Source organism: Ornithorhynchus anatinus, chromosome X1 (assembly GCF_004115215.2).
Source record: "Ornithorhynchus anatinus isolate Pmale09 chromosome X1, mOrnAna1.pri.v4, whole genome shotgun sequence".
NCBI classification, from domain to species: Eukaryota; Metazoa; Chordata; class Mammalia; order Monotremata; family Ornithorhynchidae; genus Ornithorhynchus; species Ornithorhynchus anatinus.
Window position 1 is genome coordinate 69,073,105 of NC_041749.1, and position 15,219 is coordinate 69,088,323.

Sequence of the window (15,219 nt, forward strand, 5' to 3'; positions counted from 1 at the left end):
TTATTGAGTGCTGTGTGCAGCGCACTGCACTAAGTGCTTGGAAAGTACAATTCAGCAATGAAAAGAGACAATCCCTGCCTTCACTGGGCTTACTGTCTAGAAGGGGGGAGACAGACATCAAAACAAGTAAACAGGCATCAATATAAATAGAATTATAAATACACAGCAAAACAAGCAAACAGGCATCAATAAAAATTGAAATATATTTATATATACATATATACATAACTGCTGGAGGGGAGAAGAGGGAAAGAACAAAGGGAGTGAGTCAAGGTGATGTGGAAGGGAGGCAGAGCTGAGGAAAAGGGGGGCTTAGTCTGGGAAGGCCTTTTGGAGGAGGTAAGCCTTCAGTAGGGCTTTGAAAGGAGGAAGAGTGACTGGCGGATTTGAGGAGGAAGGGCATTCCAGGCCAGAGGTAGGACATGGGCCAGGGGTTAACGGCAGAAGAGGCAAGATTGAGGCACAGTGAGGTTAGCACCAGAGGAGTGGAGTGTGTGGGCTGGGATGTAGAAGGAGAGAAGGGAGGTGAGGTAAGATGGGGCAAGGTGATGGAGAGCTTTGAAGCCAATAATGAGGAGTTTTGTTTGATACAGAGGTGGAGATTTTTGAGGAGGGGGGTGACATGCCCTGAATGTTTCTATAGAAAGATAATCCAGGCAGCAGAATGAAGTATGGACTGAAGTGGGGACACACAGGAAGTTGGGAGGTCAGAAAGGAGGCCTATGCAGTAATCCAGTCGGGATAGGATGAATGACTGTGCTAACGTGATAGTGGTTTGGATGGAGAGGAAAGGGTGGATCTTGGCAATGTTATGAAGGTGAAACGGACAGGATTTGGTGATAGATTGGCTATGTGGGGTGAATGAGACAGTGGAGTCAAAGGTGACTCCAGGTTGTGGGCTTGTGAGATGGGAAGGATGGTAGTGACGTCCACAGTGATGGGAAAGTTAGGGAGAGGACAGGGTTTAGGAGAGAAGATAAGGAGCTCTGTCTTGGACATGTTGAGTTTTAGGTGGCAGGAGGACATCCAAGTAGAGATGACCTGAAGGCAGGAGAAGATGTGAGCCTGGAGGGAGGGAGAGAGAACAGGGGAGGAGATATAGATTTGGGTGTCATCCATATAGAGATGATAGTTAAAGTCATGGAAGCAAATGATTTCTCCAAGGGAGTGAGTGTAGATGGAGAATAGAAGGGGACCAAGAACTGAACCTTGAGGGATCCCTACAGTTAGGGGATGGGAGGGGGAGGAGGAGGAGCCTGTGAAGGAGATTGAGAATGAACAGCCAGAGAGATAAGAGGAGAACCAGGAGAGGACAAAGTCAATGAAGTCAAGGTTGGACAACGTATTAAGGAGAAGGGGATGGTCCACAGTGTCAAAGGCAGCTGAGAGGTCTAGGAAGATTAGGATGGAGTAGGAGACATTGGATTTCGCTAGAAGGAGATCATTTGGATTTGGATTGGAGGAGGCAAAAGCCAGATTGAAGGGGGTCCAGGAGAGAGTTGGAGGAGAGGAATTCGAGGCAGCAAGTGTAGATGACTCGCTCCAGGAGTTTTGAAAGGAAGGGTAGGAGGGAGATGGGGCGATAATTGGAGGGGGCTGTGGGGGCAAGGGCAGGTTTTTTTAGGATTGGGGAGACGTGGGCATATTTGAATCTACCTCCATGTTTTAATTTACCACAGTGGTTAGAACAGTGCTTGACACATGGTATGCACTTAACAAATACCATATGAATGATGATTAAAAAATGGGCCACAGCACATTCTGGCTTACTCAAGGCTGGCCAGGCTCACTCATGGAATCTGACAGGATCACAGTCCAAGAGGAGGAGGAGAATAGATGACTGATTGGTATTGCCAAGATGTTACAGATTTCCCAGCGGAACAAACTGGTGGACAGAACAAAGGCATTTCTTGCTATTGTTTAAAACTCAGTCAGCTGCCTTGACCCAGGCATTGCTGCTCCACTCTCCTTTGCTGAAGTGGCTCAGAAAGCTCAATGCATCCTTGCAAGATAACAAAAACTGATGAAAAAATACTTATGGTTTTCCTACCACCAGCTAAGAGTTTGGGATTACAAAGTTCTATTGATTCTCAAGAAAGCAGATGACCTAAATTTGATGGATAAAGAAGAAGCAAATGGAGGGAGGAACTCAACGACACTCAGAGGTGTTCAGAAGAGGTCTTTCTGTTACAAGAGACATTAAGAAGAAAAAGAGAACACTGAGGTCCAAACTAAATTGGACAAATTCTTCACTAAAATTGAAAAACTACTACCTCAGTCAACAGGACAAGCTTCCATTTCAGCAGCCTCTTGCAAAGACTCACACATATATTTGAACTCCTCATTTACTTAATATTGTGAGGTTATGCTTTGGATTATTTTAACAAAAAATTAAATAGTTTAGTGATGGTTATCATTACAGCATATAGTAAGTAAAAGTCAGAGAAGCAGCCCAGCATAGTGGATAGAACATGGACTTGGAAGTAAGAAGGGCATGGGTTCTAATCCCAGCTCCACCACATGTCTGCTGTGTGACCTTGGGCAAGTCACTTCACTTTTCTGGGCCTCAGTTACCTCAACTGTAAAATGGGGATTGAGACTATGTGTCCCACATGGAACAGGGACTATGTCCAACCCAATTTGCTTGTATCCACCCTAGTACTTAGTACAGTGCTTGGCACATATCAAGCACTTAACAAATGCCATCATTATTATTAATAAAAGGAATATTTATTACTCTTCCAGAGGTTCTGGAATGGATCTTAATTTGCATGTAACAATGGGAAAATGTACCACACACTAGCTACAGTCATAATAGAACCATATTTCCATGGGACAAAACCCAGTTTTATCATGGGACACATCTCTACAAGAAAAAGTATTGTGCTTTTGTGGCTGGGCCCAATAAAAATCAACCGTGTGCACAGCACTGGACTAAGCATTTTGGAAAAATTTGTTGACATGATTCCTGTACTCATGGAGCTTACAATCTTGGTGGGAGCATTTCCTTGATCTTAAATGTGAATGGAATGGGAAGGGAACAACCACTGTTCATGAACAATAGGTGAAACTCCTGCTTAAATTCAGAAAAACTCTGAATTAGATGACAGAGAAATAGTTAGAAGTGTCTTGTGTTAGGTGTTATCCATCCCTGGGATTGAAGATAATGAGATGATAATGCAAAAATGGGCTTAACATGAATTTATGAATTGATAAGGCAGTTCCTTCTAGCAGTCTTCACATACTCACCATTAACTTATACTTTTCGGCTACCTGTTATGCACTCTATCCATGCTATCTGCTTTGACCTACTTTTTTTTATTTTACAAGTGGAAAAAAAATCCTCTCTGCTAGAACTCAATCAATATCCAAGTTCCAGTTGATTACCAAGTCTGGCCCATCTACCTTGCCTGCCTCCATTTTTTGCTCAATCCCTGAAGGGAAAACACAACCTCATTCTTTGGATTTATATTTGTTGTCATTTTACATAATTTGGAGTGTTTTATTGGCAAATCCAGTACAATGGAAACAGACAACAGAGGATTTAGCTCTGCAGTTACACGACCATAACCAACCCGCTGCAGACACAACCTATTCAAGCTAATAAAAAAACACATTGCTCAGGCTGCATATCCTGCAACTAGGCTTCAATACCGATTTTGAATTTATGCTGTCGATTTGCTTTGATAGAAAGACAAGCTTCATCCAGAGAGTCTCAAAGTGTTGGTGACCTGGAGTAACTATTGGTCAATCTATATTAGTAGATTTTCCTTAATCAGCTTCTCTTGCATGACAAGCTCATAGCCCAGCAATCTACATGCAGTTGGTGCTCAACAAATGATGTCATGACAAGCCACAGGCATCTGGCCAACAATGTCCTTTCATTAATACTACAAACGCGTCTCTCCCGTCTGCCAGATGAGACAGATTCTTCAGTTAATCAACTACTCCAGGGAGGTGTCTAGGGATCAACATGATCTCTTTGAAGCCTCTGTCTGAAAGCCATAGATTTTGCAGATTTGTAAAACTAACATTAGTTTGGCCCTGTGCAAAGTCAAGGTGGAAGTTATGGAAGAAAGCAGGGTCTGGAAAGACTATTCATCCAAAGGCAGTCGGCCGGGTGGAATGTGATCTGGAATACTGATACAGAAGAAAGTTTCTCAACTGAAAAACTGAAATATTTTAGTGCCCAAGTTCACATAGTACTGAAAAGAATGGAATTTTCGTGAAAGCCGATAAAATGACCACGTAGCATCCCTCCTAGAGGGATGTTACCCTGAGCCTGAGATCCCATGATGGGTAATTGAATACCAAACTAAAATTTTACTCCACATGGGTTTCCAAGCAGCCTGGGACTCATCAAACCTAATGCACTGGCACCCTAAGAATCCCTTAGGCTTGCTACAGACTATCGAAGGACCTACTCTGAACTATGGGATCCCATGAAATGCCACCATTATGTGGGGTCAGCTCTTCATTTGGATACCTCTGTGGGAGCAGGTTGTGAGGAAAATGAGGGGCTGGGGAAGATCTTATGCCTTCCCAGGATTCCAATGTACTTGGGGGATCTCAGAAAGTTAGAAGCTACGCAGAAGGAATTTAAATCCGGGAAAAAACCCAGAAATGGCCAATCTCTCTGGGATGCCAAAATCAGTGCCTCCCCACTTAGTCAACTGTAGCCCAGAATGGGATCCCTATAGCCTTACTGGACCCCCTAGTAGCGCAGTAGTATCCACCCTTGACTTCAGCATCACTGTAGACAACACCAATCAATCCATGGTATTCACTGAGCACTTACTGTGTGCTGAGCATTGTACTAAGCATTTGGGAAAGTACAATCATGGGGGCAGGGAACGTGTCTCCCAACTCTGTTGTATTCTCCCAAGTGCTTAGTTCAGTGCTCTGAACACAGTAGGCACTCAATAAATACTATTAATGATGATGATAGATGAAATCTCTGCCCACAAGGAGTTTACAGTTTACACGGGGAGGTAGATGTTAAAATAAATTACAAATAGGATAAATAGTAGAGTATAAAGATATGCACATAAATGCTGTGGAGCTCAGGTGACTATGAAAGTACTTACCTCACTGATTTCCTACTACAACAGTGTGGCCTAATGGAAAGAGCATTGGACCTAATCCCAGCTCCGCCACTTGTCTGCCATGTCACCTTGGACAAGTCACAACTTCTCTGGTGCCTCAGTTCTCTCCTCTGAAAAATGGGGGTTCAATGCCTATTCTCCCTCCTACTTAGACTGTGAGCCCTATGTGGAATCTGATCACCCTGCCTCTACCCCAGCACATAATACAGTGCTTGACACACAGTAAGTGCTTAACAAATACCACATGTATTACTATTATTATTACAACCCGGTCCACACACTTGGTTCCTCTAATGTCAACTTAGTCAGTGGATTTCAGTCTCATCTATCTCTCTGCCGACCCCTCGCCCATGTCCTCCCTCTAGCCTGGAACTCCCTCCCCTTCCATAAATGGCTGACTACCACTCTCCCCACTAAAAGTCTTATCAAAATCACATACTCTCCAGAAGACCTTCCCTAATTAAGCCATCTTTTGCCCCTACTCCCTCTTCCTTCTGTGTCACCTATGTACTTGGATCTGTACCCTTTAAGCACTTGATATTCATCCCACCATCAGCCCCATGGCACTAATGTACATATCCATTATACATATATTTTAATGTCTGTCTCCCCCTCTAGATTGTGAGTTGCTTGTGGGCAGGGAATGTGCCCACCAACTGTGTTGTACTCTCCCAAATACTTAGTATGGTGCTCTGCACATAGGAAGTGCTAAATATGGCTGATTGATTGACTGATACACAGACAAGTACCCTTCCTCTTCATCCAAACTACTACTGCACTAATCCAAGCACTTAAATTCCACCTTGACTACTGGATCAGCTTCCTCATTGGGTTCCCTGCTTCCAGGCTCTCCCTCTCCAGTCCCTACTTCACACTGCTGCCTGGATCTTTTTCTAAAAAAAGTTCTGTGGGCCACTCCTCACAACCTCCAAATGTTGCCCAGCCACTTCCACATCAAAGAGAAACTCTTTACCACTGGCTTTAAGGCACTCAATCAGCTCTCCCTCTCCTACCTTACCTCACTGATCTCCTATTACAACCCAAGCCACACACTTTGCTCCTCTAACACTACCCTACTCTCAATCTCGATCTCATTTCTTTTGACACTGACCCCTTGCCCACATTCTCCCTCTGGCCTGGAACTCCCTTCCCTCACATCCAACAAACCACCACTCTCCCCATTTTCAAAGCCTTACTAAAATCATATCTCATCCAAGAAGCCTTCCTTTTTTTATGGTATTTGTTAAATGTTTACTATGTGTCAAACACTATTCTAAGCACTAGGGTAGGGACAAATTAATTAGGTCAGACACAGATCCTGTACTGCATTAGGCTCACAGTCTAAGTAGGAAGGAGAACCAGGAATTAATCCCTATTTTATGGTTGAGGACATTGAGGCACAGAGAAGTGCCTAAGATCACACAGCAAGCAATTAGCAGATCCAGGATTAAAACTCAGGTCTTCTGAATCCCAGGCCCATGCTCTTTTCACTAGGCCAGGCTGCTTCCCTGACTAACCTCTAATTTCCCCACCAACAGTGCTTTGCATATAGTAAGCACTTAACAAAGGCCATCATCATCATCGTTATTTATTATTATTATTCACCATATTTTTGCACCATATATGCACTTGTTCTTTACACCAAAGCACTTTGAAATGTGCCCCACCCCCACAGCACTTATGCACATAATAATAATGGTATTTGTTAAGTGCTTACTATGTGCCAAGCACTGTTCTAAGCCCTGGGGTAGATACAAGATAATCAGGTTGTCCCAAGTGGGACTCACAGTCTTAATCCCCTTTTACAGATGAGGGAAATGAGGCACAGAGAAGTTAAGTGATTTGCCCAAAGTCACACAGATGACAAGTGACAGATCTGGGATTAGAACCCATGACCTCTGATTCCCAAGCCCGTGCTCTTTCCACTAAGCCATGCTGTACATATTCTTACACTCTGCAGCTTCCCCTATCAAATTTATTCTAATGCATGTTTCCCTCACTAGATTGCAAGCTCCTTGAGGGCAGGGATCATGTTTACATACTCTCCCAAGTGCTTGGTACAATGCTCTGCACACTATATTCTGATGTGGTGAGCATTCCCCTTCATGTCCAACAGACCACCACTCTCCCCACTTGCAGAGTCTTATTAAAATCACATCTCCTCCAACAGCCCCTCCCCAATCAAGTCCTTATTTCTGCTACTTCCTCCCACTTTTGCATCACTCTTGCACTTGAATCTGTTCCCTTTAAACACTTGATATTCATTCCACCCTCAGCCCCACAGAACTTATGCTCATATTATAATTTATTTTAACATTTATCTCCCCCTCTAGACTGTAAATTCAGTATGAATCTTATATTGGCATCATACTCAGCCTGTCATCTCAAAAACGACATGCTATTTGTTGGCCAACAAGTAAGATCTTCCTCTCCCAATGTAATAATAATAATAAAGGTGTGTGTTAAGCACTTACAAGGTGCCAAGCACTGTTCTAAGCACTGGGGTAGATACACGATACTCAGACTGGACACAATTCCTGCCCCACATAGAGCTTACAGTCTAAGAGCTATGACTTCTGCTTAACACAAGCTTGTGCTTTGAAAGCCAGTGAGAGCAGCATGCCATCTGCCTCAGGAGAACTTAAATAGCTGAGGCCTTGAGGTCAGATAGGAATGTGGATGTCAGGGCTCAAGGCACATAGAGATAACTCCATGTTTCACCTTGCTCCTGCAACTCTATGGGTAGTCCTTGTCGGCTCTAAAATCTAAATGCTGGCCTGGCTGGAAGCAGAAGCAGGGAGCCAAGGTTGAGTGACTACCTTTAGACTTAGCTACTTTCTGTCGGTGGGGCTAAAGTGCTGATGTTATGATAGCCCAAATGTATTTTGAAGCAGAACTAGTGGTACAACGTGGCAAAATTATCCTTGTCAGTATGGTGCACTCCCCACTAATATTATTATGGCACTGAAGAGTAGATTTGTCAAAAGAGGGTTTTTCCCCTTTGAAAATTCCTTTCCAAACAGATGCCTTGCTCTATGCAGACCTGATCACTGTCTCCTAAAATAATCAAGTTGCCCAGCCAAAGGAGGGTCTGAGAATTAACTGTAATACACAGATGATAGCTTTAGGAATCTTTCAATCTAGGTCAGGGGGTCTTCAAAGATTTGTTGGTGTTGGTTTTTTTTTTCAAACCACTGAAGGAAAGAGCAATTAACTTGCTGAAACATTTTTGCTGAATTTACAAAATTGTGATTTCAGCATTTCTGGTTCCAAGCAACACTAGGTGCTGGGACTGGAGTCAGCTTTTTCTTTTAGAAATCAAATTGGTCAGAGGGAAGGGGAGCAGCTGTGCTTCCTGCCCTATGATGTGATTCTTCAGCCCTTGATTCCACAGTTATTGGAAATATTGTTATAAAGTGTATCTTTGAAACACTCCCAGTTTAAGAGGAATTGACATGTTTCTTCACTGGTTAAGCACTCAAATTATGCTTTACTGTACTGAGGAGGCCAGAGATTTTAAAGTTGCTGTAAAATTCAAAGTTTAAAAAATCATCATTTTTAAAAGGAAAATAGTTTCTGCCAAAGAGCAGGGCCCATCCATTAAGGTGACAGATTCATTATCTGCCTTAGATGAGAGTTGAGCCAGCAGAATGAGGACCATTATGGAAAAAAATAAAAAGAAATAAAATTCGTGGGAAACCACAATTGGGAAAATTATTATTTTTAAAAGAGAAAGAGAAAAATACACCTCTCAAGTTAAGGGAGCTGCTCCAGTGCTTAGAACATAGTACGAGCTTAATATATACCACAATTAACTAGCTTTGTAGGCAGCAAGATTTCTTGATCTGATAGGCCCTTTGGGTCTTCAGAAACTGGCTTTGTATTTTGGTGGCTCCCCTGGAAAAGAAACATGCATCTTCAGAACAATAGCTCCACCAAGACTCAAACCCTACAAATAGAGCTCCTCCACATTGTACAACTTTTTATTCTAAGAGAACGTTTGAAATAATAGAATTATGATACTCATTATGCACTCCTTCCTAAAACCACTCCTCTTCCCAACTTTCCTATCTCTAATGATACCACCATCTTCCACATCCAAGAAGCTTTGGTGTCATTCTCGATTCCTCACCGTCTTTCAACTCCAAAATTCAAACTACTGCTAAATTCTGTTGGTTCTTCCTACACAACATTTCCCACACCTGCCCATCCTTCTCTATCAAGATTGCTACCACCTTGATTCAAACTCTTGTCGCCTTGTGGCTAGACTCTAATATTAGTATCCTAGCCTGCCTCTCTGCCTCCAGGCTCTTCCCTCTCCCATCTATAGGCTCTGCTGCTGCACGAATCATCTTCTTGAACTGTCACTCATCTCATATCTTCCCTTTCCTCAGAACCCTCTATTGATTTCCTGTGGCTCTTCACATCAAACTGAAGCTCCTCACAATCAGCTTCAAGGCTCTTCACCAATTCTCCCCATTTAACGTTTGCCTTTTCATCATTTACACTGCAGCTTTATTCTCTCCATTCCTCCCAAGCCAAATTTATGGCTGTACCGTATGCTCGACTCTCCCAACTCCATCCCCTTGCTCACACTGTTCCACTGGCCTGGAACTACCTCCCCATCTTCATCCAGAGACTATAAAGCCTCTCATCTTCAAATCCTCCAGATTGCCTCCCCCTCTAGATGGTCATCCCCCTCTACACTGTAAGCTGTGGACAGGAAATATGTCTACTAACTCTGCTATATAGTACTCGCCCTAGTGCTTAGTACAGTGCTCTGCACACAATCAATTAATGGTAATTATTGAGTGATTACTACATGCAGAGGACTGTACTAAGTGCCTGGTTGAGTAAAATGGAAAAGAATTGATAGACACAAATCTTGGCTTTAAGTAGCTTACAGTCTACAGGAGGAGACAGACATTAAAATAAATTTTAGATGGGAAAAATGGCAGAATATAAGGATATGTACATAAGTGCCAAGGGGGTTAGGTAAGTATCAAAGTGCTTAAGGATGATATGAGGTGAGAAAGAATCAAAGTGCTTAAGGGATTCAGAACTATGTGCCTAGGTGATGTCAGAGGGAGGTTGAATAGGTGGGGAAATGAGAAGTAGTGATTTTAGAAGGGCTTTGAAGGTGGGGAGACTGGTGGTCTGTGGGATATGAAGGAAGAGAGAGTTCCAAGCTAAAGGGAGAACATGGACAAGGGGTCAATAGTAAAAGAGATAGATTGGGGTACAGTGATCAGGTTGGTGTTAGAGGAGTGAACTGTTCTGGGTTGTAGTAGGAAATTATCAAGGTTAGATAGGAGGGAGAGAGCTGGTTGCTCACTGAACTCTCAACATCATCAGCCTCTCAGCCACCTCTGGCACTAACATATTTATTTATACCCGGCCTCAGAACTTATGTATACATGTATAGTAATACTGATAATTGTGGTATTTGTCAAAAGCTTACTATGTGCCATGCACTGTACTAGGCACTGGAGTGAATACCAGATAATCAGGTTGGACATAGCCCCTGTCCACATGGGGCAAAGAGTCTAAGAAGGAGGGAAAACAGGTATTGAATGCCCATTTTTTTACAGATGAGGAAACTGAAGCACAGAGAAGTTAAATGACTTGACCTAAGTCACATAGCAGGCAAGTGACAGGGTCAGGATTAGAACCCAGGTCATCTGACTCCCAGACCCATGTTCTTTCTCCGCCATTTGAGTGTACGCTCCTTGTGGGCAGGGAATATCACCTGCTTCTATTATACTTTCCCAAATGTTTAGTACCATGTACTGCACCCAGTGGGTGCTAAATAAATACCTTTCCTGCCACTACTGCTGCTTACTTTGTCCCACGGAGCTGGCGTAGATACAGTCACAGTCCCTGTCCTTCAGATTAAGTAGGGAGAACAGGTATCTTGTTCCCATTTTACAGGTGAGAAAATTGATGCATGGAGAAGTTAAGTGACATACGCAAGGTCATAATATTCTTGAGGCTGAGGATAGGTTCACTATGGGAGTTTGAACAGGATGATGCTTAAGAGCTGCTGGGCATGACTTGACTTCTATGCTACGGTCTGGGTCCAGTGAGTTATGGGGGGAATGGGGGGTGGGGAGGGGAATGACCCCACATAGATAGATGTATATACACATACACTCACATATTTATCTGGCCTTCAATTTTGAGGCTGGAGCTATTGATGATAAGATCCTAACCATGCATGTGAGTGGGGCTGAGAAGACTGAAGCGTAACCAACAAACTTTGATGCAATTTTGCACTTATGGGCAGATCCCTGAAATATGAAGACAAAGAGTAAGCTGCCAAGATTGTTATCTTTGACTTCTGAAATTGGATATCTAGCCTCCAAGTCATATCAGAAACATGAAGGGCAGTATTGTTTTTGTTAAATAAGATTTTCCATTTATTGAGCACCCTTCTATAATAGTGCTGAGACTATTTTCTCAAAAAAGAAAATGACACTTGCCAAAATTATAGAAATTTGATTTCATGGGTAACTTTATGTCACTCACTGGCTTCTACATGTTGTTTCTCTCCGAGACTTCACTGCATTTCCTCTTGCATTTTTACTTAAAATTCTAGTTGGGGAAGTCATGCTAATCACTTAAATGAATTTCCTACATAAAATATTCTTATGTTGGTAAGCCATGAAAGAGTTAGAATTACTTCTGCCAAATAGCTCACTCATTTCCACTCATTTTCATAGTCTCTAATGTTAACATAAGAGAAGATATAAGAATATCATTTGATGCTAAAAGTGAAAGCTAGTTCATAAATATTGTGTTTGGGGGAAAAATGTGAAAGGACAGAGAGAAATTCCAATGATCATCATTCATCTATCCTTCAAAGGCAAGGGTCAGGATTTTGGGAATACATAGCATTCAATCATATCCAAGCTATTTGCACTTTGATTTTAAACAAATGCTATCAGGGAAGAAAACAGCTTTGAAAATGAAGTTGAACTTTTAGTGGATAAATAAATGAATGCATTTTTAAACTCATGAATGACTAATAAAGTTTTTAACCTTCTTGGAAAGAAATCAGATATTTGCCCATAGGTGAGGTTGAGTACCCTGATCTTTTTAGAATTTTTGGAATGAAAGTTTCAAGAAAGAGTTTGTGAAAAATAAAAAACAGTCAGATCTCTGACCTCCAGAAATGATTCAGACCGGAAATTGCTTTCTTCAGCAGAGGCTCTCTGCTCAGAGTTGATACTGAAAATGTTTAAAGAGCTAGGAGAACAGTTAAGCACCTGAAATGTCATTAGTAAGCCAATCATGTTCTGGAAATAGCAAATATTAATAATGACAAAGTCAATGAGCAATGCAGATGGAGAGACTTGAAAGACTGATTTATCTTGGGCAAAAAAGTAGAGAAGATCAGACACTTGATTTTTCTATGTACTTTGAAGATAATTACACTGATCCTTTGAAATTCTGAATCAAGATGTATTAAAGTAATGTATGAATATAAAATATGGGGGCAGACTTCTGCCTCATGCCTAGAGATAATGGAGACCTCATTTTAATGCACCCCAGTTTGGCCTCTGCTTTTTCTTGCAAACCCAAGTAGCACATGGTAATAATTATTACTTGCTGCTGGCTAATTAGCAGTTCATTCTGCCATGCACACCCACAAAATGAAGGGTAAGTGGGTAATTGGGGACGTAAGCAACAGACGGTGGCCACAGTTAGCCAATTATGGACTCAACAGCACACATTATTTTACACCTGCTAATAATTAAAGATCGAATGACTGCATGCACAGAAAACAGAATCCTTCGTGAAAAAATATTTCTTAGTGTCACAGCTCCCAATACAGGGAAGTGGAGAAACCTGAATGCCTGCTGTTTCAGTCAGAAATCCATTTGGCTATCTTTTGTGAACTTGGCTGGTTTTACACTGTCAAAGAGAAACATATTGCCTGCAAAAATGACAGGGAATTCACTTAAGTGTTTGCAAATAATCCACTGTGCCGGTGTAGAAAAAGCCATGGTTTCTGGCATTTTGGGACCCATATACTTCAATTTGCCAACATGTGCCAAGAGCAGCCTGTAAATTATCCTTCCTGCCTTATCCTTCTATAGGCTTTATACATTTGCAATCATTTAGTATTTTTAAGAGATGCTTATAATGAAAAGACTTGAAAGACTAATTTAGAACTACTTTGCAGATAGATTGAAAACATTCTATTTACCCACCCAAATTTGACCTATCTTTTGTATACACAATAATACCAGGACAACAATCCAGTGAATAGCAAGCCCCATAAACCTGAATTACAATACCAATACTATTCTGGATTTTTAATTCCTAAAAAATCAAAATTCTCATTTGTCCATAACATTAGTTTCTTAGCCACATATCTTCCAAGCTCAGAACTCGTGAATTGTGTCTGATTTTGCCAGGCTGATTTATACATCCAGGAAAGGAATATCAGGTGACTTGAGGCACAGCTAAAGATTTTCATCAGCAACACATTTGCTGTCACTAAATCCTGCTACCTAAGCAATTCACTATTCAACCATGTACGATTAAACAAAGGAGAAATCTCTCCATGAGTTCTCTCCATTTTACAGGTTGGCTCTCTTCACACCTCCCAATCTCACCTTTGAACTGAACTTCACCCTTGACTCTCCCACCTATGACTCATTGCTCACCCTATCACCCATCCCTGGAACTCTCTCCTGTGGCCCCAGTTCACAGGCTTTTCCCATCTTTAAAGCTCTCCTGAAATATCCCACTTCCCCCAACAAGCCTTCCCTGATTAATTCACACCACCTCAATTGCATTATCCAGGACCTATCCAACATTTATATAGCTTATTCCTATCATCAGCATTCATGCACATATGTTTATTTTATTAATTGACATTTATTTGCACATCAATTATCTATTCAGCTTTTCCTTCCTGATGTGCTTGCATCACTGCTATAACTGTACTATTACTTTTGCTTTCACCATTTGTAAATCATTTGAACCCCTCTCAGGGTCACTTCTGGAGAGTTTTCAGTACTCTGTCAGTCTCAACTATGGGAGGGAGAGTCAAGCAGAGGCATACCCGTTCCATTCCTAGTTTGCGCAGTGGCTAGCAAGTGGAAGGCAATCTGCTACAAGTCAAAACTCACCTGTGCTGGGCAGCAGCAGCATGGAAGAGAGTTGAGGGCAGAGACTCAATTTACTGCCTAGAAGGAGGCAGTGGTAAACTATTTCTGTATTTTTACCAAGAAAACTCTATGGCTACACTACCAGAACAATTGCAGCTGGAGATGGGGCCTTCTGAGAGAGATGTGTCCATGGCATCACTACAGGTCAGAGTCTACTTGATAGCATAAGGCAAGACAAATCATTTGGGCGAGGAATGTGTCTACCAACTCTGGTATACTGTATACTCCCATGTGCTTAGTAGAGTGCTTTGTTCATAGTAAACACTCAATAAATATGATTGATTGACCTGTCTCCCTTTAAATTGTAAGTTCCTGGCAAGCAGGGAACATGTGTCTTGCTACTGTTGTACTCTCCCAAGCACTTAGTACAGTTCCTAGTGTTTAGTGGCCACTCAATAAATATTAGTCAATCTTATTTACTGAATGCTTACTGTACTAAGCATTTGGGAGAGTACAATATAACAATAAACAGACACATTCTATGCCCACAACGAGCTTACATTCTAGAGGGGCATGAATTAATTGATGGATTGAAATAGAAAATCTAAACAATAGGTCCAGCCTGCTTTTGGAGAGACTGACAGAATCAGAGAAATGAGATCTCAAGCACTGGACTAAACTAAAGGTGTACTGAGCTGTGGTAGTGGCCAAACTTCTAGATGACTGCACTTACCACAGAATCAATCAATCATATTTATTGAGTGCTTACTGTGTGCAGAGAAGGCACATCCAGCTAGTCAAGAAGTTTCAGTGTCACCTATGAGTTATATTCAGGATTAAATGGCAAGGCAATATCATCCTCGATAAGGTCAAGCAATGATTTCAGTCCATCAGCACTAAGACAATGTGTGTAGCCATGCGGCTTCCCTGAATGGGATAAGTGAGGAGAAGGGATAGCAGCAGGATACTACAACAGCTGCTGTATCGTAAAC

The 15,219-nt window shown here is 41.9% G+C and overlaps 1 non-coding gene across 1 annotated transcript; it reads left to right on the forward strand.

Moving 5' to 3' along the window:
- The first annotated feature begins 14,100 nt into the window (after positions 1 to 14,100).
- On the forward strand, positions 14,101 to 14,238 carry LOC114807049. The gene has a single exon (XR_003755102.1). It is a non-coding gene; the product is annotated as a small nucleolar RNA SNORA7 (small nucleolar RNA).
- Positions 14,239 to 15,219: the final 981 nt, after the last annotated feature.